Source organism: Mustela nigripes, chromosome 11 (genome assembly GCF_022355385.1).
Source record: "Mustela nigripes isolate SB6536 chromosome 11, MUSNIG.SB6536, whole genome shotgun sequence".
Lineage (NCBI taxonomy): Eukaryota > Metazoa > Chordata > Mammalia > Carnivora > Mustelidae > Mustela > Mustela nigripes.
In genome coordinates, this window is record NC_081567.1 from 4,733,579 (window position 1) to 4,757,935 (window position 24,357).

At 46.3% G+C, this 24,357-nt stretch overlaps 1 long non-coding RNA gene across 1 annotated transcript; it reads left to right on the forward strand.

Moving 5' to 3' along the window:
- Positions 1–15,964: 15,964 nt before the first annotated feature.
- LOC132027142 (uncharacterized) lies at positions 15,965–24,026 on the forward strand. Its single transcript, XR_009407062.1, has 4 exons — positions 15,965–16,103; positions 16,212–16,294; positions 22,698–22,819; positions 23,885–24,026. It is a non-coding gene; the product is annotated as an uncharacterized LOC132027142 (long non-coding RNA).
- Positions 24,027–24,357: the final 331 nt, after the last annotated feature.

Consider the following 24,357-nt stretch of genomic DNA (forward strand, 5'->3'; position numbering starts at 1 on the left):
GTCAATTTTTACTGAGCTCCTGCTTTTGAGTGAGACATTAGCAATGTGGACCATTGGCCTCTTAGGTTTTTAGGTACGAAGTTTCCTTAGCCTCTCCCCCAGATTTTGCCTCCAGAGCCTCCTACCCTGGTGTAAATTAAGCTTTGGATAAAAAAAAACAACTCCAGGTATCAAACTACAACCAGCCCTGGGAAGAGAGCTTTGAGACCTTTGCTCTGCTGCTTTGGGGCTTTGTGGAAATGGATCTGACGATTTGCACAAAAGTTCCCGCCTCTCCTTGGGACTGGATTAAAAGTCCAAGTCCCAACAGTGCCTCCCAGGTGCTATGTCAACTGTACTGTGTTCTTTGCTGACCTCCTCTCCTCTCCCTGGCTCGATGACTGCCATTCCACTGGCTTCCACGTCCTTCTAGAAGTGGGCACACAGCGGCCCAGGAGCCTTTGCCCTGGGCTCCTTCTTTGAGAGCGCCTCTCCCACACCCCAGCCCAGCCCACACTGCTCACGCCTTCCCTCCCTCTTTGCTCCTAGTTACCTTCTTTAATTAAAAACAAATTAGAGGAGTGCCTGGGTGGCTCAGTGGGTTAAAGCCTCTGCCTTCGGCCCAGGTCATGATCCCAGGGTCCTGGGATGGAGCCCCGCATCGGGCTCTCTGCTCAACGGGGAGCCTGCTTCCTCCTCTCTGCGTACTTGTGATCTCTGTCTGTCAAATAAATAAATAAAATCTTAAAAAAAAAACAAATTAGAAAAAGAAAATGTTAAAAAAAAAGATTAGGTACTTTATTTATTTATTTTTAAAGATTTTATTTATTTATTCATTTGACAGACAGAGATCATAAGTAGGCAGAGAGGCAGGTAGAGAGAGAGGGGGAAACAGGCTTCCTGCTGAGCAGGGATCCCGATGTGGGGTTCGATCCCAGGACCCTGGGATCATGACCTGAGCCGAAGGCAGAGGCTTCAACCCACTGAGCCACCCAGGCGCCCCAGATTAGGCACTTTAAATATAGCATATTTGTCAAGGTAGGTCAATGGTATTATATCTCAGTTTATATACTTTTTTTTTGAAGATTTATTTATTTATTTGAGAGAAAGAAAGCGGGCAGGGGGGTGGGCAGAGGGAGAGGGAGAAAGGGACTTAAGCAGGCTCTGTGCTGAGTGTGGAGCCCAACTTGGGGTTTGATCTCACGACCCTGAGATCAGACCTGAGCTGAAATCAAGAGGCCGAGGTTTAACCAACTGAGTCACCCAGGTGCCCCAGTTATTACACATTTCATTTATCTATCTATCTATCTCTATCTATCTATCTATCTATCTATCTATCTATCTATCAGAGAGAGAGAGTGAGTACAAGTAGGGGGAGCAGCAGGCTTCCCTCTTAGCAGGGAGCTCAACAAGGGGCTCAATCCTGGGATCCTGGGATCATGATCTGAGCCAAAGGCAGACGCTTCACTGACTGAGCCACCCAGGCGCCCCTACACACATTTCTAATAGAAAAATTGGGGAAAATGTTTCAGCAAAGTAAGGCCTCGCTCTTGAACACCTAGAACACTCATCTTCCTTTATTGTGGGTAATAGAAGGATATAAACTTAAAAACTTAAAATATCTTGATAAAAACGTGACTTAAAAATAATTTCTCTGGACAGCTCCCTTCCCCCGGCAGTAACACCATTTCTTGTCCAAAGAGGAGTTAAAAATCCTCTTATCAATGGAGAACAAGAGAAGTACGAACAGGGAGCCCTGGCTGTTCCCATTATATGGTCATCTTGCTCCCAAGATTCCTTTTCCCACAGCCTTTGTTGGTTTTGTTTTATCTTATTTTAATTTTTTAAAAGATTTTATTTATTGGGGTGCCTGGGTGGCTCAGTGGGTTAAAGCCTCTGCCTTCAGCTCAGGTCATGATCTCACGGTCCTGGGATCGAGTCCCGCATCGGGCTCTCTGCTCAGCAGGAATCCTGCTTCCTCCTCTCTCTCTCTCTCCTTGCCTCTCTGCCTACTTGTGATCTCTCTCTGTCAGATAAATAAATAAATAAATAATCTTAAAAAATATCTTATTTATTTATCTGACAGAGAGATCACAAGTAAGCAGAGAGGCAGGCAGAGAGAGAGGAAGGGAAGCAGGCTCCTCACTGAGTAGGGAGCCTGATGTGGGGCTCGATCCCAGGACCCTGAGATCATGACCTGAGCTGAAGGCAGGGGCTTAACCCATTAAGCCACCCAGGCACCCCTGTTGGTTTTGTTTTAAACCGTGGTGAAATATCCCTAACATAAAAGTTACCATTTCAGCCGTTTTAAAATGTAGCATTCAGAGGTCATGGGCACACAACTACGCTACACAACCATCACCACTATCTATCTCCAGAACTTTCCAACCTGTAAACGAAACGGAGTCTCCGTCCCCATCAGACAAGCACTTCCCCTCCCCCTGCCCCAGCCCCATGCACCCACCCCCTCCTTCCTGTCTCTTCCCGTCTCTGCCACTCCAGGGACCTCCTAGAGGTGGAACAGCCAATGTATTTGTCTTTTTGTGACTGGCTTATTTCACTCAGTATCATGTCCTCAAGGTTCATCCATGTTGTAGCGGAGGCCAGAATTGCCTTTAGCTTTTAAGGATGAATAATATTCTACTATGGGGATGGACCACCTTTTGGTCTATCCATTCCTTCATGATGGACATGTGGGTTTCTTCCAGTATTTGGGTTCCCGTGAATAATGCCGACTGCCTTCACATCATGGAATCCTGTTCCTTGAAGACAGGGATGGTTGCCTGCTTTTCTAGGCTCTACCCTGGGACACACAAAAACATTGGGTAATCACGCAGACTTCTTGCAAAAGAGCCACGGACAGGCATGTCTCCTCACTCTCCCCCACTGGAAGGAGGTGGCCGGCTTGGGTTTCACTGTTGCCTTTTCCCAGCTCTTCATGTTCTTGATAGGAGTCCTCTGTTGGCTCTGGGACTGGCAAATGACTTCTCTGTCGGCGATTTGTCTTTTCATTCTGTTATCAGGGTCTTCTGCAGAGCAGATGTTTTACATTTTAATTAGGTCCAATTTGTCAATTTCCCCTTTTATGGATATAAGACGATAGGGGGTTTTCTCGGTAGTAAAATGCACACGATATAAAATTTACCATCCGTGGCATCTGGCACCTTCGCAGTGCTCGGCAACCATCAGTGTGTCTAGTTCCAGAACATTTTTATCACCCGGAAAGGAACCCCTGGATCCATTCCCTCCCTCCCTTCTCCCCACAGACCCTGCTTTTTATCTCTATGGGTTTGCCAACTCTGCACATTTCAAAGATAAGCGGAATCCTACACTATGTGGCCTTTTGTGTCTGGCTTCTTTCGCTTAGCATGAGGCTAAGACATGTCAGATGACATGTTTTGGTCAGACTCGTGGCTCTGCACGGAAGGTCTGCACCTCCCAGCTCAGCCTCTCCTCCCCCTTGTCCTGCACATCCTGCCTCCAGCTCCCACTCCGGCTCTTGGGGCCCCGCCACTCCAGACGCCTGACTCTGTCCTGGCAGCTTCCCAGGGTTCCAGCTCTAGCCGTCACTTCACGCCTGCCGCCACCACCAAAGTCGGCTCCTTCCCCATTCCCCCCCAACCCTCCAATGTGAGACCCTCCACTTGTCCTTGCCCAAAGCCCCTTCCCCCCCCAGAAATCCCCAGACAGAGAAAATGGGCTTCCGAGTCAGACCACCTGGTGCACCTGGGCAAGAAACTCAATCTCACTAAGCCCTAGTCTCCTCCTCTGTCAAGTGAGAAGATGACACCTGTCCCATGGTCACTGAGAGGAGGAAATGAGGAAGGCTGGGGCGCTTAGCCCGATGAGGCACTTGGCACAGAGGAAAAGTGGCTGATGTTTGTGGCAGATTGTATTTGGCAAAGATGGTCACAATGGTATCTCCTATCCTACATGCTTTTCTAGAACCTTGTCACCCCATCAGGAGATGAACTGTAAACCCATCCCCTTGGACTTGGATGTGAGCAAACTTGACCATTTATAACTAATGTGACATAAATGATACTCCATGACTTGAAAGTCTGGGTCATAAAAGGCTATGCACCTCCTGCCTTGTCGGCAGAACACTGGGACTTGGAGCCTTGCGTGGTCATCCCAGAAACCATACAGGAGGCTGACATTCCGCTGTAGGGAAGCCCAGACCACGTGGGGAGGCCATACCTGGGTGTTCCAGCGGACCACCCCAGCGGAGGTCCCACCTGGAAAGCGGTATCAGGTGCCAAACGTGTGAGTGAAGGTGCCTCCCCATGATTCTAGCCCCCCGGCATTCAGTTCCCGCCCTCCTCCCAGCCTTTGGGTCTTCCCAGCTCAAGTGTCAGACCTCATGGATCTGGGTCAAGTCTAGGGTCAAGTCATCCTGCAAATGCTCAATGGTCATGCTTCACCCACAGAATCCATCAATGTAATAAAATGGTGGTTTTAAGGTTTAAGGGCACTTGGGTGGTTCAGTCGTTAGGCACCTGCCTTCAGCTCAGGTCATGGTCCCAGAGTTGTGGGATCGAGCCCTATATCCAGCTCCCTGCTCGGCAGGAAGCCTGCTTCTCCCTCTCCCACTCCCCCTGCTTGTGTTCCCTCTCTCGCTGTGTCTCTCTCTGTCAAATAAATAAATAAATAACATCTTTTAAAAAATTTAAAAAATTAATTAATTAATAAAATGGTGGTTTTATACCTGTAGGCTTGGGCTGTTTGTTATGCAGCGGTAGTAACTAGAACAATGCTAACGACGCTGCCTTGCCAGTTTGACCTGCTTAGTCTATCTGAATCTGGCTGCTTCTCCCTGTCTGTCTCCACTTCTACCGCCTTAGCTGGGGCCCTTGTGTTTTACCTGCATCAGATTCCAAGCATGTCTTTCTGCCTCTCATCTCGACCCTCCAAGCCTTCCTTCCCCCACAGCGATCTTTCTAAACATAACCGCAACCCAATCGCCTCACCCAGTCCTTACCCAAGTAATGACTCCTCGTCATCTATAATGAAAGTCTACGGAGATTAATCACAACACTGAAAGACCCATAATTAAGGGAAACACGACTCACTAAGAAGGAGGTATTTTACCTCACTTTATTCCAGTCTGCTCCAACGCTGCCTGGAGGGGAAAAAAAAAAAAAGATAAAGAATGTGATAATGCTTACAAGAGTTTGATATTTTTGGAAACAGAAAGTAGGTTCTCGACTTGGGAAACATGCAAGTACTGAGTCTAGCCAGCCACGAAAAGTTTACCTTAAAACCCTTTCAGGCTCTGAGGATTCTAGATATAAAGGTAAAAAGTGATAGATTCTTGAGTTAGGAACTTAATCACCTACAGGAGAATTAGATGTCATTTAGTCCTGTGTGCTTTTCAAGCACATGGCTGTTCTTAGCTGTTCCACAACCCAGAGCAAGGCCTTGGCCTGGGATGCTGGGTGAGTGAGGCCTGGGTAAACAGACCGAGGAATTCAGGGTCCTTATGGATAAACGTTGGCAACCCAACATTTCCTCAAAATTCACCCTTCCCCCTTTAAGTATCAGCAATGGGGTGCTTGCCTTTTGGCAGATTCATTTCCTTCCTGCCTACCTTTCTTTCTCTTTAGGCTCTCTACCCCCAGTGTGGGGCTTGAACTTATGACTCTGAGATCAAGAGTTGCATGCTCTTCTGACTGAACCCACCAGAAACCACCATCTTCTTATTATTTTTTAAATTTTAGTTATTTATTTGATGCAGAGAGAGAGCACAAGCAGGCAGAATAGCAGGCAGAGGGAGAGAGAGAAGCAGGTCTCCCGCTGAGAAAGGAGCTGGACATGTGGCTCTATCCCAGGACCCTGGGACCATGACCCCAGCCGAAGGCAGTTGCCCAACCAATTGAGCCACCCAGGTGCCCTCCCCATCTTATTTTCAAAATTTCTTTTTCTTTCTTTCTTTTTTTTTTTTTTTAAGATTTTATTTATTTATTTGACAGACGGAGATCACAAGTAGGCAGAGAGGCAGACAGAGAGAGAGGAAGGGAAGCAGGCTCCCCGCTGAGCAGAGAGCCCGAAGCGGGGCTCGATCCCAGGACCCTGGTATCATAACCTGAGCCGAAGGCAGAGGCTTTAACCCACTGAGCCACCCAGGTGCCCTGGCAAATACATTTTAGAGGGTGTTACTCATCAGTGGTCATTTTAACTGATCCTGGAAAATGAGACTCCATTCGGGGCCACCTCTAGTAGTAGCTGTTTTAGGGACTTTAAATCAGGAAGACTTTGTTCTTCGTTACTTACTCAGTATGTAGCCAAGATTACTTTGGAACATGTAGTAAAATTTTGAAGTAAACTGCAATGGAAAGGCCTTTTCAAAGTGGGGAAAATGGAAATAACTTTTTAAAATGTCTTTTGTCTTTGAACCATGAAGTTGTGCTTTGAATGGGGCTCCTTGCCACTGTCATTTTTTAAAGCTAAGGTCTCTTGTATAAAGCCCAAAATTCTTATGTTGAAAGGCACTTCCTTCTGTTATTTTATCACCTTCCTGGTTTTGTCTAATCTCGCTCAGATTACAGTCGTATTTCTTGGTCTTTTTAATGTGCATATTAAAATTTCAAACACAGAGTCTTTGTTCTGCCGTCTTGACTTTTCATGCACTCTTAGACATATTTTGGGACACGTACAAAGAAGAATGTTTGGCTCTAAATATTCTCATGTTTTTAAACCCACTTTGTCAAGTTTGACTTCTAAAATTTTCATGAGTTCTGGTGAGGTATTCTATTTAGAGAGTATTTTGTTTTAATTAAGCCCGTCTTAAGAGGCATTTGGTTTTTGCCAAGAATGTGCTTTCTCCCTTAAAAACCGGTTATATTTATAACATTCATAAACTAAGTTATTAGCAAAGGCAAAATTTTAGCTGCACCGTGTCTGTATCTTCTCATTTCATGAGAATAAAAGAGAATAGGAACGAGCTAAAGCCAAAACATAATCATGACAGATCAAGACACTACGAACACACATGGACTTGATTTTCAATAATTTGTTTCTTAAATGTTGGATTTTAAAATCGTTTTGTACAATAATTTTTCGTCTCTGAAAAGAATGCATTGGTAGGCGGCGATATTTGAGTGCTGGGTGTGTTTTATTTGTTACTGTGTTTCTGCTCAAACTACGGAGAAAAGCGGGCGCCTGGGTGGCTCAGTCGGTTAGACAGCTGCCTTTCGCTTGAATCATGATCCTGGGGACCTGGGATCGAGCCCTGCATTGGGCTCCCTGCTCATCAGGGGGCCTGCTTCTCCCTCTCCCTCTGCTGTTCCCTCTGCTTGTGCTCTCTCTCTCAGTCAAATAAATAATTTTTTAAAAAATCTTAAAAAAAAATAAAATAACTACGGAGAAAAACTAGAGTGGAAACTTCAATTTTTCCTTAATTCAATTAAACTACATTTAAAAATTGAATGATTTTTTTTCCTGGATATTATAATACATGTCCATATAATAGGATATATGGAAAATAGAGAAAAACAGGCCCAGGAAAATTAAAGTCATCCACGGACCTCTTAGCAAAGGACAACTAATGTGAGTATTTTGGTGTTTTGTCAGTAATACTTTATATATGACTTTTTTCTTCTGATGTGGTTAGAATCGTATTGTATTATGTACATGTATATGTACATATACATAAAAATATATACATATGTACATATACATAAAAATATGTATATATATTTTTCAACCCTGCCCTTTTACTGTGTTAAAATCCACATAACATAAAATTTATCATTTTAGCCATTTTTTAAGTGTATAGTTAAGTGGGGTTGAATATGTTCCCTACCATCCATTGCCAGAACTTTTTCTTTAAAAAAAAAAAAAATTTTTTTTTTTTAATTTGACAGACAGAGATCACAAGTAGGCCGAGAGGCAGGCAGAGAGAGAGAGAGGAGGAAGCAGGCTCCCTGCTGAGCAGAGAGTCAGATGCGCGGCTCGATCCCAGAACCCTGGGATCATGACCTGAGCCGAAAGCAGAGGCGCCAGAACTTTTTCATCTTCCCAAACTGAATCTCTGTCCCCATTAAACAATGACTCCCCAGTCCCTGGCAACCCCCATCCGACTTTCTGTCTGTATGAATTTGTTATCCTGCTTTGATTATTATTTTTTTGAGGTATAATTGACCTGTAACCTTATATCAGTTTTGGGGAGCCTGGTTGGCTTCATTGGTTAAGTGTCCAACTCTTGATTTTGGCTCAAATCATGATCTCAGGGTCGTGAGATTGAGCCCCTCCCCCGTCAGGTCCTGAGCTAAGTGTGGAACCTGCTTAAAATTCTCTCTCTCTCTCTGCCCCACCCCACCCAACCCCCCACTCACCCATGTGTGCTCTCTCTTTCAAACAAAGCAACCCAGCCCCACTACAATTGTATCAGTTTCAAGGATACAACAAAACAATTCAATGTCTATATTCACTGTGAAGTGATTGTCTCAAGTGTACTTAATATCTGTCACCATAAGGAGTTACAAAATCTTTTTCTTGTGATGAGAACTTTTAAGATGTACTCTCTTGTTAATTTTTATTTATTTATTTATTTATTTGACGGAGAGAGTGATCACAAGCAGTCAGAGAGGCAGGCAGAGAGAGAGGAGAAAGCAGGCTCCCCGCTGAGCAGAGATTCCCGATGCGGGGCTTGATCCCAGGACCCTGAGATCATGACCTGAGCCGAAGGCAGAGGCTTAACCCACTGAGCCACGCAGGCGCCCCTCTTGTTAATTTTTAAACATGCAATGCTGTTAACTATAGTAACCATGCTCTATGACTTATTTATTTTAGAGCTGAACATCCGTAGCTTTTAACCCCCTTCATCTGTTTGCCCCCCACCCCGACTCCACCTCTGGCAATGACCAGTCTTTTCCCTGAATCTATGAGTTCATTGGTTTTGCTTTGTTTATTTGTTTCTGGCTTCCCCGTGTAAGTGAGATCATAACCGTTCTTGTCTTTGTCGACTTATACTTCACTTAGCACAATGCCCTCAACGTGCACACATTTTGTGGCAAACGGCAAGATTTCATTCTTTTTTTATGGCTGAATAATTAACACTCCATTGTGTGTGCATTATTTATATCTACATGTATAATTTTGTTTATCCATTCATTCAATGAACAGGGGTTGCTGATATCTTTTCAAATTAATGTTTTTGGGTGGCTCAGTCAGCTCGGTGTCTGATTCTTTTTTTTTTTTTTAAGATTTTATTTATTTATTTGAGAGACAGAGATCACAAGCAGGCAGAGAGGCAGGCAGAGATAGAGGGGGAAGCAGGCTCCCCGCCGAGCAGAGAGCCCGATGTGGGGCTCGATCCCAGGACCCTGGGATCATGACCTGAGCTGAAGGCAGAGGCTCAACCCACTGAGCCACCCAGGGGCCCCTCGGTGTCTGATTCTTGATTTTGACGTAGGTCGTGATCTCAGGGTCGTGAGATGGAGCCCCAAGTCACACTCCGCACGGAATCGGCCTGTCCTGTTGCCTCTGTACCTCCCCCTCTTTCCTCTCTCTCAAATAAATAAATACAAAATCTATTAAAAAAATTAGTGCCTTTGTTGTCTTTGAATAAATACCCAGAAGTGGGATTGCTGGATCATAGTTTTAATATTTTGCGGAAACTCCATAGCAGTTTGCAGCAGTTTGTGTGATCCCAGCAACAGAGCACGAGGGCTCCCTTTTCCCTTTATCCTCATCAACACATGTTATTGCTTGTTGTTGGTGTTTTTTTTTTTTTTTTTTTTTTTGATGCCTCAAAATTTAAAGTTTTGAGATTCAAAGTTCAGGTTCCCAAACAATTTCATTCCCGCAAAAGGAAACCCTGTCCACTCTAGTGGCCACTCCCCATCCCTCCAGAATCTGCCAACCAGGAAGCCATGCCTGTCTCTGGGGACTTGCCTGTTCTAGCTGTTTCATATAAATGGATAATCGTACAGCATGTGATCTTTTGTGTCTGGCTTCTTTCACTCAGCGTCATATTTTCAAGGCTTATCCACGTAACACATATCAGTGCATCATTCCTTTTTATGGCTGAGAAATGTTCCATTAGGGGCGCCTGGGTGGCTCAGTGGGTTAAAGCCTCTGCTTTCCGCTCAGGTCATGGTCCCAGGGTCCTGGGATCGAGCCCCGCATCAGACTCTGCTCCGCGGAGAGCCTGCCTCCTCCTCTGTCACTGCCTGCCTCTCTGCCTACGTGTGATCTCTGTCTGTCAAATAAATAAATAAAATCTTAAAAAAAAAAAAGAAATGTTTCCTTATATGTTACTATATAGTAACACATATAATAGAAATATACAATATGTTGCAAATATTATGACATATCAACACATATAATATATAATAACATATATGTTACACATAATCATGTATATGATAATGTATAACAAGTTAATATACATATATTTTACAGATATCATAATTTGTTTATCCATTGATAGGCATTTGGGCAGTTTCCAGCATTTTGCAGTTATGAATAATGCCATTATGATATGTATATCCCAGTATTTGTTTCAGTACCTGTTTTCAATTCTTTTTTTTTTTTTTTTAAAGATTTTATTTATCTATTTGAGAGAGCATGAGAGGGGAGAGGGTCAGAGGGAGAAGCAGACATCCTGCTGAGCAGGGAGCCCAACGAGGGATTTGATTCCGGGACTCCAGGATCATGACCCGAGCCGAAGGCAGTTGCTTAACCGACTGAGCCACCCAGGCGCTCCCCCTGTTTTCAGTTCTTTTGGGCAGACCATCTACCTAGGCATGGAATTGCTGGATCATAGGGTAATTTTGAGGAACTATCAGACTCTTTTCCATGATGGCTGCACCTTTTACATTTCCAGCAGCAAGGCATGAGGGTACCAGTTTCCCCCATCTGCACGTGGAGACCGTATCTTGAGGTTGGGTGGGGGGCTCTCTCTGATCCTTGGTCACAGCCGTTCATCCATGATTAGTTTTGATAACCTTCAGCACCATTTCCCTGCACACAATTCCCAGAATGGAATGTTGGCCGAAGAGCAGCCATTGTGATCTGGTAATGACCTTCAATTCTGTTAGCTTGAAAGTTCACACAAAAGCTGGAAGGGGCTTTGGGAGAAACATAGTTCAGACGTGTATCTTCTCTTGTCTCTGCTTGAATGGTTCCTGGATGGGTGTTCATGGCACCACGGGCTGGAAAATCCCATTGTTGGACAACGACCTCCTTTCTCTGGGGGCAGAAATCCATTTCTTTAGAGGTGGGGGTTCAGAGAAGGCTCCCTGGGGGAGGGGAGGTCAGAACTGCCCTTTGAGGGTGTTGAGTTGACCAGGACAGGAAATGGGGCGGTATGTTCCCAGCAGAGGAAAAGCTGTGTACCACAGCGGTCGCCACACCAGGCGCCTTGCCGGGCAGGTTCTTCGGTGAATAACCCTGAGAGAGTTTCAGTCACCCCACACAGCCCCTCCCTGATTCATCATCTGTCCATCTCTCCAACATCCGGGGGCTTGGCTGCCTGGGCCCCGTCATTACTCCTTGTCTTGGGTTTCCGAGGAGAAATTTTGTTTCTCCTGGACAGGCGAATGCAACATCTATAATTAAAAGTGTCTGTTATTAAACTCTACACCTTAATGAATAACTCTGGCTGAGGTGCATGGAGTGTGAGTGAGGAAGTAAAATGCCCCAGAATTCACAAGAGCTCAGAGCCACCAGGCAGGTAGCGGGGGGGTTGGAAATGAGCAAACCCTCCCATAACTGAGCTACAGACTGTCCTCATCAACGAACTCTTCATTGTGTGTTGTTGTTGTTTTTTTAAGATTTTATTTACTTATTTGACAGAGAGATCACAAGTAGGCAGAGAGGCAGGCAGAGAGAGAGAAAGGGAAGCAGGCTCCTCGATCCGAGGACCCTGGGATCATGACCTGAGCCGAGGCAGAGGCTTAACCCACTGAGCCATCCAGGCGCCCCTCTTCACTGTGTTCTAATAAGCTGCTTCTTGTCTCCAAGGAAGAGTCCTTGGGAGTTAAGCTGATAAAAGAAGTCAGCTCATAGCTACCATCAATGGCCAGGGACAAAGGGTAATACATAAATAAACAGGTAAAATTTAAATTTGTATTGTAGCGAATATGACTGTAACTCCTTTCCCTACGAAATCCCCTGTAAATAGCAGAACAGGATTATTGGAAAGCTGGTTCCTTTTTCCTTTCTGTGTATTTTTTCTAACGTCTTAACCTTGCGGGGTGCGAAGGATCCGAGGGCTGGGTATTTGTTGCCCAAGGAAGAATCAACTGCCAGAACATCAGGAAAGATGTGCTTCTAGGAGAAAAAGGGATTGAGAAATAGAACATGGCGTACGTGCCATCTTCCAGGGAGCCAAAGTTCTACTGGATCTCATGGCCAAGCCCCTGCTACCCTAGAACCCTTCTCTGGTTCTAGGCTTCCCTCCCAGAAGGCAGCTCATGCTGTTTCATCTTCAGACCCAAGAAGCCACCATCGGCGTCTAGTGGAGAACTCAGTGGGCAGCTCCCCTTGACTTCTGGTTGTGGAAGATTCAGGGGAGGGTTGGGCATTGGCAGGACTCTCAAGGGAGACCATCTTTCCTGTCTTCTCTCCCTTTCCATATTCTGGTTATTAAGAATTTATTTTTCCCTTTTCATTCTCCGCGCTGCACTGGCTGTTCTGGTGGGCCCGGCCAACGCACGCCTCACTTTCTTAGATTTCCTCTCATCTTCATTACAAAAATCCCTCCAGGCTGGAGCTCCTTCTCAGAAACCTGGCAATTAGGAGAGGAAGTCAGTCTCTTGCTAACACTTCATTTGGAGCCCCGTCATAAATAATTAACCTGAAGTTACACTCAGAAAACGAATGGATGGGGTGCAATTAGCAAGGCTGTGTGGGAGCTTTCTCTCCCGGGGTTTTACCCCCATTCACAAAATCCAGGAAGCGGATACTGGCCTTTCCATTAGCAGGAATGAGCTGTCCGCTTTCCAGCGCTTAGGGAGGAAACCACAGCGAGCCACTTTTCTCAGGCACTTGAAGTTGAGATTTGTTTGCGAGGCTGGCGTCTGAGACCCAGGACAGCATTTCCTCCCACCAGCACCTCAGGGTCCCTGAAGGCTGCAGCTGTGCCCTCCACTTGCACCCCCTGCCCCCCGCCTCCCGCCAAATGATGGGGGTTCTGGAGAAGGATGGTGATGATGTTTGCACAGCAATGTGAATGGTTAAGATAGTCATTATTATAATATGCATATTTTAGCACACACACACACACAAATATATATATGGGGCGGCTGGGTGGCTCTGTTGGTTAAGCGGCCGACTCTCGGGTTTTGGCTCAGGTCATGATCTCAGAGTCCTGGGAGGGAGCCCCATGTTGGGCTCCCCACCCTGGGGAGTCTGCTTGAGGATTTTCTCCCTCCCTCTGCTGCTCCCTCTGCTCACATGCTCTCTCTTTCTCTCTCTAAAATAAATAAATAGGAGTGCTAGGTGGCTCAGTGGGTTAAGCATCTGTCTGCCTTCGGCTCAGGTCATGACCCTGGGGTCCTGGGATCAAGCCCCATGTCGAGCTCCCTGCTCCGCGGAGAGTCTGCTTTTCCCGTTCTCACTCCCTCTCCCACTCCCCCTGGTCGTGCTCTCTTTCTCTCTCTCTCTCAAATAAATAAAGAAAATCTTAAAAAAATAAATCTTTAAAAAATATATATAACTTTTCAATTAACCATTTTGGAGCATTTAGCACATTTGCAATGTTGTAAACTCACCCCCTCTAACTAGTTCCAGAACATTTCCATCACCCTCAGGGGAACCCTATACCCATTAAGCAGTCATGCCTTGTTCCCCTACACCCCTCTCCCCCATCCCTGGCAACCACCAATGTGCTTTCTGTCTCTATGAATTTACCTATTCTAGATAGTTCTCTAGTAGGAATCATGTGGTATGGGGTCTTTTGTGTCAGGCTTCTTTCACAGAGTGTAATTTTGGGAGGGGGTCACCCTTGTCATAGCAGTGATCAATGGTTCATTAATTTTCATGGCTGAGTAATATTCCACGTTATGGACTGTCACTGTTTGTTTATCCACTCATCATCTGTCTGTGGATGGCCACTGGGGACGTGTCTACTTCTGTTATCGTGTGCTGCTATGAATGTGTGTGTTCAAGGATTTGTCTGGGCACCTCTGCTCGAAACGTTCAGCAGCATTTTGCTCCTGGTTTCTTTCTCTCCTTTTTAAGAAGGTTCTCAGCTGAGTCAAGAAATGAAAGAGGAAATAAGAAAATACATAGAGACAAATGTTGATCAAAACACCACGGTCCAGGGGCGCCTGGGTGGCTCAGTGGGTTAAGCCGCTGCCTTCGGCTCAGGTCGTGATCTCAGGGTCCTGGGATCGAGTCCCGCATCGGGCTCTCTGCTCGGCGGGGAGCCTGCTTCCCTCTCTCTCTCTCTCTGCCTGCCTCTCCTACCTACCTGTGATCTCTCTCTGTCAAATAAATAAATAAAATCTTTAAAACAAACAAACAAAAAAACACCACGGTCCAAAGTCTTTGGGATGCAGTATGAACTGTTCTAAGAGAGAAGACTGTAGAAATACAGGCTTCCTGCAAGAATGAGAAAAATCTTAAATAAACCACTTGACTTAACACCTGAAGGACTTAGAAAGAGAAGAACATAGCCCAAATCCAGTAGAAGAAAGGAACTAATAAGGATTAGAGCAGAAATAAATGAAATAGAGACTAAAAAAAAAAAAAAAAAAACCAGTCAAACAGATCAACGAAACCAGAAGCTGGTTTGTGGAAGGAAAAAAAAGAAAAGAAGGTTCGCGGTTGCTTCTTCTCATCTGTGGCTGGGCTGGTCTTGCCGTGGCCTCTTGCAGCTTGTGGGACACACAGAGCCTCCCGGAGAACCTGCCAGGTGACATGTCTCAGAGGGTCACAGATTTCAGAGGCCACCCAGCAATTAGGAGGCTTCCTCATCGTGCTCGCTGGGGAGGGTTCTCCTCCAGGATGTGGGCGGGCTGTTCTGTCACTGGTTTTCTACAAGTGCCACAAGAAGGCATAGCCTCGGAGGGGCAGGTGCACTGAGAATCCATTTCACTGAGTCACCTTTCTGTGAGCCTTACCTACAAGTCTCTGGGTATCCCGTCTTGCCTCACCTTTAGTACGAACAGGATGTGCAAGCCCGGGGACGCTGAGGTGGGAGGGAGGCCAGTGCGAGCGAAACTCTGTCCCAGCGTGGTTCACTGAATGACCAGCTGACACCCATAGGGGTCTCAGGGACTTGTTTCCTGCTGCCGAAAACATCTGATGAAGGGCTGCTTCCAGCAAGGAAGGAGACATGTTACACTTTTAGGCTGCACCAGTATTAAGCATAATCAGCTATAGAGTTTCTTTGTTGGGCGCTTCCCAGACCTTTTTAATTTTTTAAAAGATTTATTTGAGAGGGAGAGAGAGATCACAGTGGAGAGGGGCAGATGGAGGGAGAGAGACTCTCCAGCAGATTCCTTGCTGAACATGGAGCCTGACCTGGGGCTCGATCTCACGACCCTGAGATCATGCCCTGAGCCCAAATCAAGAGTTACACGTTTAACCAACTGAGCCACCCAGGCACCCCGGAAACCTTTTCAATTTATGAAGGTAGAATTCCCATCCTGTAAAACGACTCATTCCAAAGTGAACAGTTTGATGGCATTCGGCCCATTCCCAGCGTGGGAATGGACGTTCCCCCCACCTCAGAGGGAAGCCTGGACCCATTCAACGACCACCCCCCACCCAGATCCTTGCAGCGAAGTCTTTGGAAAATGCCATCCTTAGTGTGAAGTCAGGTGTCTCAGGGGACACCTGTGCCACGTGGTAGGGGCTGAACAAAGACGTGGCAGAAGACAGGGGAAGAAGGAGTCGTAGGGGGAGGGGGTGGTTGCGTAGGTAGGGACATCAGGTCGTGTGTGGGCAACAGGCTGCGGACTCCCTGTGCGTGCGAGTCTAGGAGTAACTGGAATGTTCTCTTTTCTTTTGCATCCCAGAGGCCCAACGGTGTCTGGAGGGAACAGGGGAAGCAGAAGCAGGACCACATCCGGCTCCTCCACGCTCTCCTTGTGTGGTCTCGGACACGTCGCTCTGCGCTTCTGAGACTCAGCTCCCTTGTCTCCGAGGAGAGCCGCCGTATGCACTTGGTCAGGCCCCTGGGAGGGCTGCAGGGCGGCTCGGAGGGCCCTTGGTGCTGAGGTCGCCCCCAGCAGGTGTCTACTAGTAGTCCCCCTGACCCTCTTGTCCTTATTCAGGGATGAAGATGGGGACGATGATGGTGGTCGGGAGGAGGCCGGTGCTGTCGGTGGAGGCTCCGGAGAGAAAAAGATGCAGAGAAGTAAAGCATGACGGAGGCGATGGGGTGGGGTGGGGGCGGCTCGTTCCTCGTAATTCTTCTCTCCTTTGAACTTGGAGGCAGTGGCAGAGGGTTGGGAAGGCTGTGACTCAGCTCTCAGCCAGCTGTCCCGCAGCTTTCTGCTGAGCAAGCCGGCGCCAGAGGAAAGGCGCCTGGGGCAGTGCATTCTGCAGCGGGACAAGAATGTGATTCTTATGTGCTGGCTTTCTAGCCCCTCTTCCACACACACACACACACACACACACACACTCACACACACACACACATGCACACACACACGTCTGAGGGTGTGTCCCTCTTTCCTTGGGTAGAAGACGAGGTTCTTCAGTTCCTAAATGGATTCTGGAATTCATTCTCCTTGGGAGGGAGGCATGCGGACTGCCTGAGATCAGGGGACCCTGCCCTTCTCTGGGTGCCCGGGGAAGACTCTACATTCTTAAGACCCCGAAAAGGCAGATCCAGATGGTATGAGTTTCCTGGGGTTGCAATCCCAAATTATTGCAAACTGGGTGGCTTCTGGGGCCAGAAGTCTGAGATCAAGGGGTTGGCAGAGCCACACGGTTCCTCTGTCTTAGCTTTTGGTGGCTTCCAGCAGCCTTTGGATTTCCTCAGCTGCTTGCTGCCCCCTACCCCGTCTCTGCCTCCGTGGCCCCCATGGGTCATCTTCCCCTTGTGCATGCCCTCACTTTCTTACAAGGACACCAGTCCCTGGACTGAGGGCCTGCCCACTCCAGTATGACCCCATCTGAACAAATTACATCTGCAAAGGCCCTACTTTCAGATTCGTTCACATTCTGAGATTCTACATGGACATGACTTTTGGGGGGTGGCGGTGGGGGGGCGTGGTTTACCTCAGTACACAAACAGAAACTCCAAATGGCCGCGGTGATCCAAAATTCCAAACACACGAACCCGATACGGAGAAACACAGATTCAAAGCCAGACCACCTCTGTCCGCTCCCCTCTTGCTTCTCTTCCCAGCTGCTTCTTGTAGGAATTTTTAAGGTTAAAACTTCCACGGCTCCCCTGTGCCCCTTCCCAGGCAACACCACCCTGCCCCCTCGTAACCACTGTTCATTTGGGGTCCTCCGGGCAGCAGTGACAGGTGCAGGGGTCATTGTGGGCACTGTAGTGAGGGCTCTTCAATGCGTTCATTGCCAGTCTATAGAAATAGAGTTGGTTTTTACATAGATTCTGGGATCTTGCTGAATTCACTCACAAGTTCTAGGAGATTTTTTTTTTATATAGATTTCTTGGAATTTTCTATTTGGACAATCTGTCATCTTTACACAGAAACACTTTAATTTTTTTCCCTTTGTCATCTCAAAGTCTTTTATTTCTTTTCTTGCTTTATTGTGTGGGCTAGAACTTCCAGTGCTATGTTGAGTGGCAGTGGTGAGAGTGGGATCCTGGCTTGGCACCCAATCTTCGGGGAAAAGCACCAGTCTTTCAAATCTCAGTGTGCTGTCAGCTGTAGGTTTCTGTAGGTTTTTTTTTTTTTTTTTTTTTTAAGATTTTTATTTATTTGAGAAGGAGAGAGAGAGAGCGAGAGCATGCAAGGAGCAGAGCACAGAAGGGAGAAGCAGACTCCCCACCAAGCAGGGAGTCCGATGCGGGGCTGGATCCCAGCACCCTGGGATCATGACCTGAGCTAAAGGCAGGTGCTCAACTGACTGAGCCACCCAGGTGCCCCAGTACACTTAAAAAAAATATCTATCTATCTATCTATCTCAAGTCCAAGAAGTCCCTTTATGTGCTTAGTGTCTGGAACATTTTTGATCATGAATGGGTGTTTAATTTCGTCAAATACCTTTTCTGCATCCATTGATGTGATCATGTGATTTTTCTTCTTAGCCTGTAGATTACACTGAATGATTTGGGACTGTTGAACCTGTCTTGCATCCACAGATTAGATCCCACTCAATCCTCACATAAAATTCTTCCATTCTACTGCGAGCCCACCCACTGATTTAAAAACTTTTATTAGATGGGGCATCTGGGTGGCTCAGTGGGTTAAAGCCTCTGCCTTCAGCTCAGGTCATGATCCCAGGGTGCTGGAATCCAGCCCCACATCGGGCTCTCTGCTCAGCGGGGAGACTGCTTCCTCCTCTCTCTCTCTGCCTGCCTCTCCACCTACTTGTGATCTCTGCCTGTCAAATAAATAAATAAAATCTTAAAAAAACACTTTTATTGGTTATTTCTTTTCTATCCTAAAATTTCTGTTTGGTTCTTCTTTGTACCTTCTAGTCCTTTGTATATTCTCTTCTGTTTTTGCATTTGTTTCAAGTGTGTTCATAATTGTTCACTGAACATCTTTCACTGGCTGCTTTAGAATCTTACTCGGGTAACTCTAACATCGCTGCTGTCTTGGTATGGTCATCTATTAGATGTCTTATTTCATGCCATCTGGGGTGTTCCGGTTCTTGATGCGTTGAGTGATTTCCAATTATATCCTGGACTTTTTGGTATTCCTCTACTGTCTTAGATAAATATTCTATTTGTGCCTGCTTCTTCTGATACCTCCAGCAAGGGGAGTAGGGAATGCCTCCTCTTTACTACCAGGTGGGGGTGAAAATCCGGGTTCTCCACTTGGTGTCTGTGGATATTCTGGGTTGGGGGAAACACCTTATTCCTGCTGTGGGGAGATGGAATTTCAGGCTCCCCCAGGCCTCCACTGATACCACCTTGGCTGGGGGGGAGGGGCTGGATGCTTCATTACCGCTCCCCACATGGCCTCCGCTGATACTCAAGGACCGGGTGGCCTTGTCACTGCTGGTGGTCAAAGTTCTGACTCTTCCCTTGACTTTCTCAAACATCGTCCTAGTGGGGAGAGGCAAGGGCTTCATTACTGCCCAGCTGGGATGAAAGTACAGGTTTCCTACTTGGCCTTCTCTGATGCCATTCTGGGAGGGGGCATTGGCTCGGGACACCTCCTTTTAGATGGAGGAGGGTGGAGGTCTAGGCTCCATGCTCAGCCTTTTGCTGACACTGGTGGGGGTGGGGCTGGCTGGAGTGCAGCCTTATTGTCTAAGTTTTCTGCCCTGCCAGGCTGCACTTTTCCTGATCCTTTGGCTAGAGAGAGCAGGCTTTTATTGTGATCTTCCTCTGTTCCTTCCTTCCTTTCTCTTTCTCTCTCTCTCTTACCTTCTGTCTGTCTGTCTTTCTATCTTGCACCAGTTAGGGTTTCTGGCTTCTCCAGCATCAAGTCTGGGATCTCTGAGGCAAAAAGAAAACCCAAGGAACTCACCGGCATGTCGTTCCTTAGGTCCCAAGGTGCTGGATAGCCCCTCTGTCCACTTCTCCTTTCTCTGTCTTCTTTGTGTTTAGTTCATATACAGTGGCCATGGACTTGTATTTAGCAGGAGGAACAGGGAAAAGGACTTGTATTCCACTTTTCTGAAATCAGAAGTCTGTCTAAACTACATTATTTTTAACAATGAGAATCTGCCCCGTATGTTGTTAAAGGAGGAGAGAGAGATGGAACATTGTACCGTTGGGAAGACGTACAACCATTTCATGGTTTTATTCCAATGAATTAGGGGCTCTCAAGAGTGTGTTTGCATATATGAAACCTTAATAACACTTAATAAATGCTAAAGCTGTATTGATCAAGGAACAGGTCTCTAAAAATTAAATTTATATAATTTTTAAAAAAGACTTTATTTATGTATTTGACAGACAGAGATCACAAGTAGGCAGAGAGGCAGGCAGAGAGAGAGGAAGGTGAGCAGAGAGCCTGATGTGGGGCTCAATCCCAGGACCCCGGGATCACGACCCGAGCCGAAGGCAGAGGCTTTAATCCATTGAGCCACCCAGGTGCCTTTTTTCCTGAGAGATGGAGTCTTGCCAGCTGCCAGGGGGTATAGTGAAGGTTTCAGAGGCTGTTATAGTCACCCTGGCTGTTGGAGTCTGACGTGACCATCATCAAAAGTTGTTGACTGCTGGCTCCTGTCTCATCCCCAGGGCCTGCTTGGTGGGGGTGCCAAGAAACAGGTTGTTCAATGAATAAAGTGACATCAGAAGAGGGCCACAGAGTCCCCAGATTCCTCTATACAACTGCACATATGGGACTCTGGCCATAAGAACCGAGTCCTTTAGAAGACTGATGAGGTATGAAGCATGGGACAATTCACAAGCCGAGGGCATGGAGTGCGGCAAGGAACATTCCGAGGGCAGATGTGGAGGAAAGGGCAGAGGCTAGAAGGTGGCAGTCCTTTCTGAGATTCAGATTTGCCTCCCCTCTTGTCACATGGATTCTGCCTGGCTTGTGCAGGAGTGAGTGGGGAAAACAATCGATTTGCCATTTCAGATGCAGAAACTAGGGCACAGAGAGGTGAAGCAACTTGCTCAAGGTCACACAGACAAAAGATGGAGGTGCCTGGGCTGTCTGACTGTAGAGATGGCATTATCCAGTTACCAGAGGTGGTGTGCTGGGATGCATCATGGCTGGGACCTAATGACCTTATTGGATTTATGTGGCTTCTTTTTTATTTTTATTTTTTATTATTTTTTTTAATTTTCTTTTTTAAAAAAATATTTTATTTATTCATTTGACAGAGATCACAAGTAGGCAGAGAGGCAGGCAGAGAGAGAGGGGGGGAAGCAGACTCACCGCTGAGCAGGGAGCCCGATGTGGGGCTCGATCCCAGAACCCTGGGATCACGACCTGAGCCAAAGGCAGAGGCTTTAACCCACTGAGCCACCCAGGAGCCCCTTCTTTTTTATTTTTAAAGATTTTATTTATTTATTTGACAAACAGAGATTACAAGTAGGCAGAGAGAGAGAGAGAAAGAGAGAGAAAGGAAGCAGGCTCCCTGCTGAGCAGAGAGCCCGATGCAGGGCTCGATCCCAGGACCCTAGGATCATGACCTGAGCCGAAGGCAGAAGCTTTAACCCACAGAGCCACCCAGGCACCCTATGTGGCTTCTTCACAAAGACCACAGATGACCAGTTTTCACGGCCCTGTAAGTCAAGGTGCAGAATCTCATTTGCTTGGTCACAGTTATGCTCTCTGGGTCACACAGCACTCAGTGATGTCACTTGGCTGCAGGATAAGAGCTCACTTTCTATTCAGAGGACCATGTTCAAGGACAGCTGTTCTCTGTCCTTATGTTTGTCACTTTTACCCTTTTCCTTTTAATTGCTTGTCCGTTAGTACACTCTGCACCCCAGGATGGATTTCCCTGATGACTTTAAGCTGCACACTACAGACAAACTTCTGAAGGGGGCCTTTTTCAATAACAACAAAAAAAAAGTTTTTGTTTTTGTTTTTGTTTTCTGTAGGTCAGGGACGTACTATAAAAATGATGAGCTAGATAAAAATAATCCAATTTTTTTTTATTACTACTGAAGACACCTTGTGTGTAATAACTCTCCATATCTATGTCACCTTGAGTGGGTAGAATGCCTTTCTTCCCAAAGACAAATAGCTTGAAGCAGTGGCCAAATCATTTTTTCCCAGTTTGCCGCGAACACAAAACCCGGCTGCAGAAGCGCAAGTTGCTAATCAGTCTGAAAGGAATGAAGTTGCCCTCGGTAAGGTGAGGCCAAAAAGCTCTGTCCATTGTGTGGATTCCAGGGGAGAGGACAGGACCAGGGTTGACCGCTTTAACACCTGGGAAGAGAGGCGGAGGCTGTGGAGGCCGTGATGTCTGGGCTTTTGAAAATTTAATGAGGATGTGACTTGACACTCAGACCCCTGTTGTTTGCCCGGGCAGAATGCAGGATGCTAATCTGCACAAGATCATCTCTATTCCAACGAGATATTTTCTTTCCGAGATGAAATTAGATTTCAGAAGACATTATTTTCCTTTTGTGACCACGAGCTGACAGTGAGCTGGCCTCTGTGTACACTGTGCCTTCCCTGGACTGGACCAGACCCCAGAGCAGATGTCACAGATGAGCGAGGTTCCCATCTGCTGAGGGTCACTGCTGTCTCTGCTTTTTTTTTTTTTTTTAAAGATTTTATTTATTTATTTGACAGACAGAGATCACAAGTAGGCAGAGAGACAGGCAGAGAGAGGAAGTAGGCTCCCCGCAGAGTAGAGAGCTCTATTCGGGGCTTGATCCCAGGACCCTGAGATCATGACCTGAGCTGAAGGCAGAGGCTTAACCCACTGAGCCACGGAGGTGCCCCCAGGAGAGGACATTTCTGTCCAGTTTCACAGACTTCCACTTGGAGGGTGGAGATGAATGTACAAAGGAGAAGTCCTCTGACCTTTCCGGAATGTGCACATTCTTGATTTCTTAAAGTATTTCTGCAATGGTCAGAGGCTGATAAATGGGTTTCAACATGTTTTCAAGATGTCTCCTGCTTTTGACGGTCCTGTTCATTCAGCAGCAGTAACAAACTCCGTTGCTTTCTCCCTTTCTCTGACATGGCCAGGCCCTACGATGGATCATGGAGACAGAATAAATACAGACTACAGTCTCAGTCTGAGGGAGTTTCAAGGCTCCAAAGCCCATCCACAGGAAACAGCAAACTCTGTGAGAAAGTCTGGAAATAGGGTAGGACATCAAAATCCAATTACAAAATTACTTGTGCAATTTTTTTGCTTAATGGCTGTAATCCTTTTAGGCTTTAAGTCCCCTGAGGATAGGGACTGACTTGATCTTTTTCATCATCATATTCCCAGCACCTGGGACAGTGCCTGGAATACAGCGGGTACCTAAATATTTATTGTCTAACTGAGTGATTGCAGTGAGGTTTTGGGTTTAACACTTGTTATCTTGGAGCGATGTCTGCTGCATGAATGGTCTTTGTTACAAATTCATTTACAAAGCTTTCAGCTTCTGAGTAAACCACACACATGCTGGACCTAAAGTGAATGCCTATCGTAATGCGTAACTAGGATACTGAATGTTCCTCTATGTAGGGGCAACCTGCATGTGAGCAGATTCGATAGATGCTATCTTGGTGGAATTAAAACATGCTGGAGAACAGCTCTGCCCACCCATTAAATTTTCCCATTAGATAGTAATTTCTTTGAGTAGTGAAGTTTGTTTGTTTGTTTAATTTGACAGAGATCAAAAGTAGGCAGAGAGGCAGGCAGCAATAGAGGAAGGGAAGCAGGCTCTCTGCTGACCAGATAGCCCGATGCAGGGTTCGATCGCAGGACCCTGAGATCATGACCTGAGCTAAAGGCAGAGGCTTTAGCCCATTGAGCCACCCAGACACCCCCCGCCCTGCTTTTTAAAAAAGATTTTATTTATTTAGAGTAGTGAAGGTTTTGAAGTCTTCTAAGTTCTCCCTTCAAGAACAAAATGACACCCTAAGCCTGTATTCCCCCAACGTTTTTGCAGGCTTTGTCAAAGTGGAGGTCCAGGCTGAGGTGTGGGGATAATATAACATTCTGCTTACAGATAACTGGGTCATGCTTTATTCTGATGGGCATCAGAGAGCAATTTTCAGATTCAAACTTTGAGAGAAGCCCCTTGGATCCCATGTTGAGAAACCTAAAGAATTAGGAATTTGACATTTAAAGGCCTTTTATAATTCATAGTATCTCTGAATTCAAAGCTCCACATATCAAATTATCAAGTTCAACATGTGCTGTCATTTTTTCTCAATAGCCATGCAGTTATCGTCAAGATAACCAAGCCGACGGGAACAAGATGAGGAAGCCACATCTGTGGGGAGGGACTCAAACCTCTATCGCCTGACACCCAGACCCCTTTTCTGTTGCCTATTTGTTACATAAGCTGCCAAATATCTTCTCTGCTTCCAGAAGTGTGCTTTGTTAATTGAGAAGCACGGGAATTCTGTGTGTTTAATTCTTGAGGTTATCAGGAGACTGAAGCCTGAAGTCATCCCACAACCTTGGACGATAAGGTGAAAACTGTCCTCTTGGATAAATGACAGCGGAAGGATCCTTCCACTAAACAGGCCCTCTGTAAATATAAAACAGTTGCTGGAAAATTATATTAGAGATGAATTATCTCCTCCATTACAGTGTTTCCTTTTCTTTAATGCAATTTAGTTCAAGCTAGAGGAACAGAAAGTCTGGGGAGCCGCATTTCAGGGCTTCGGGGGAGTTACTGGAAGC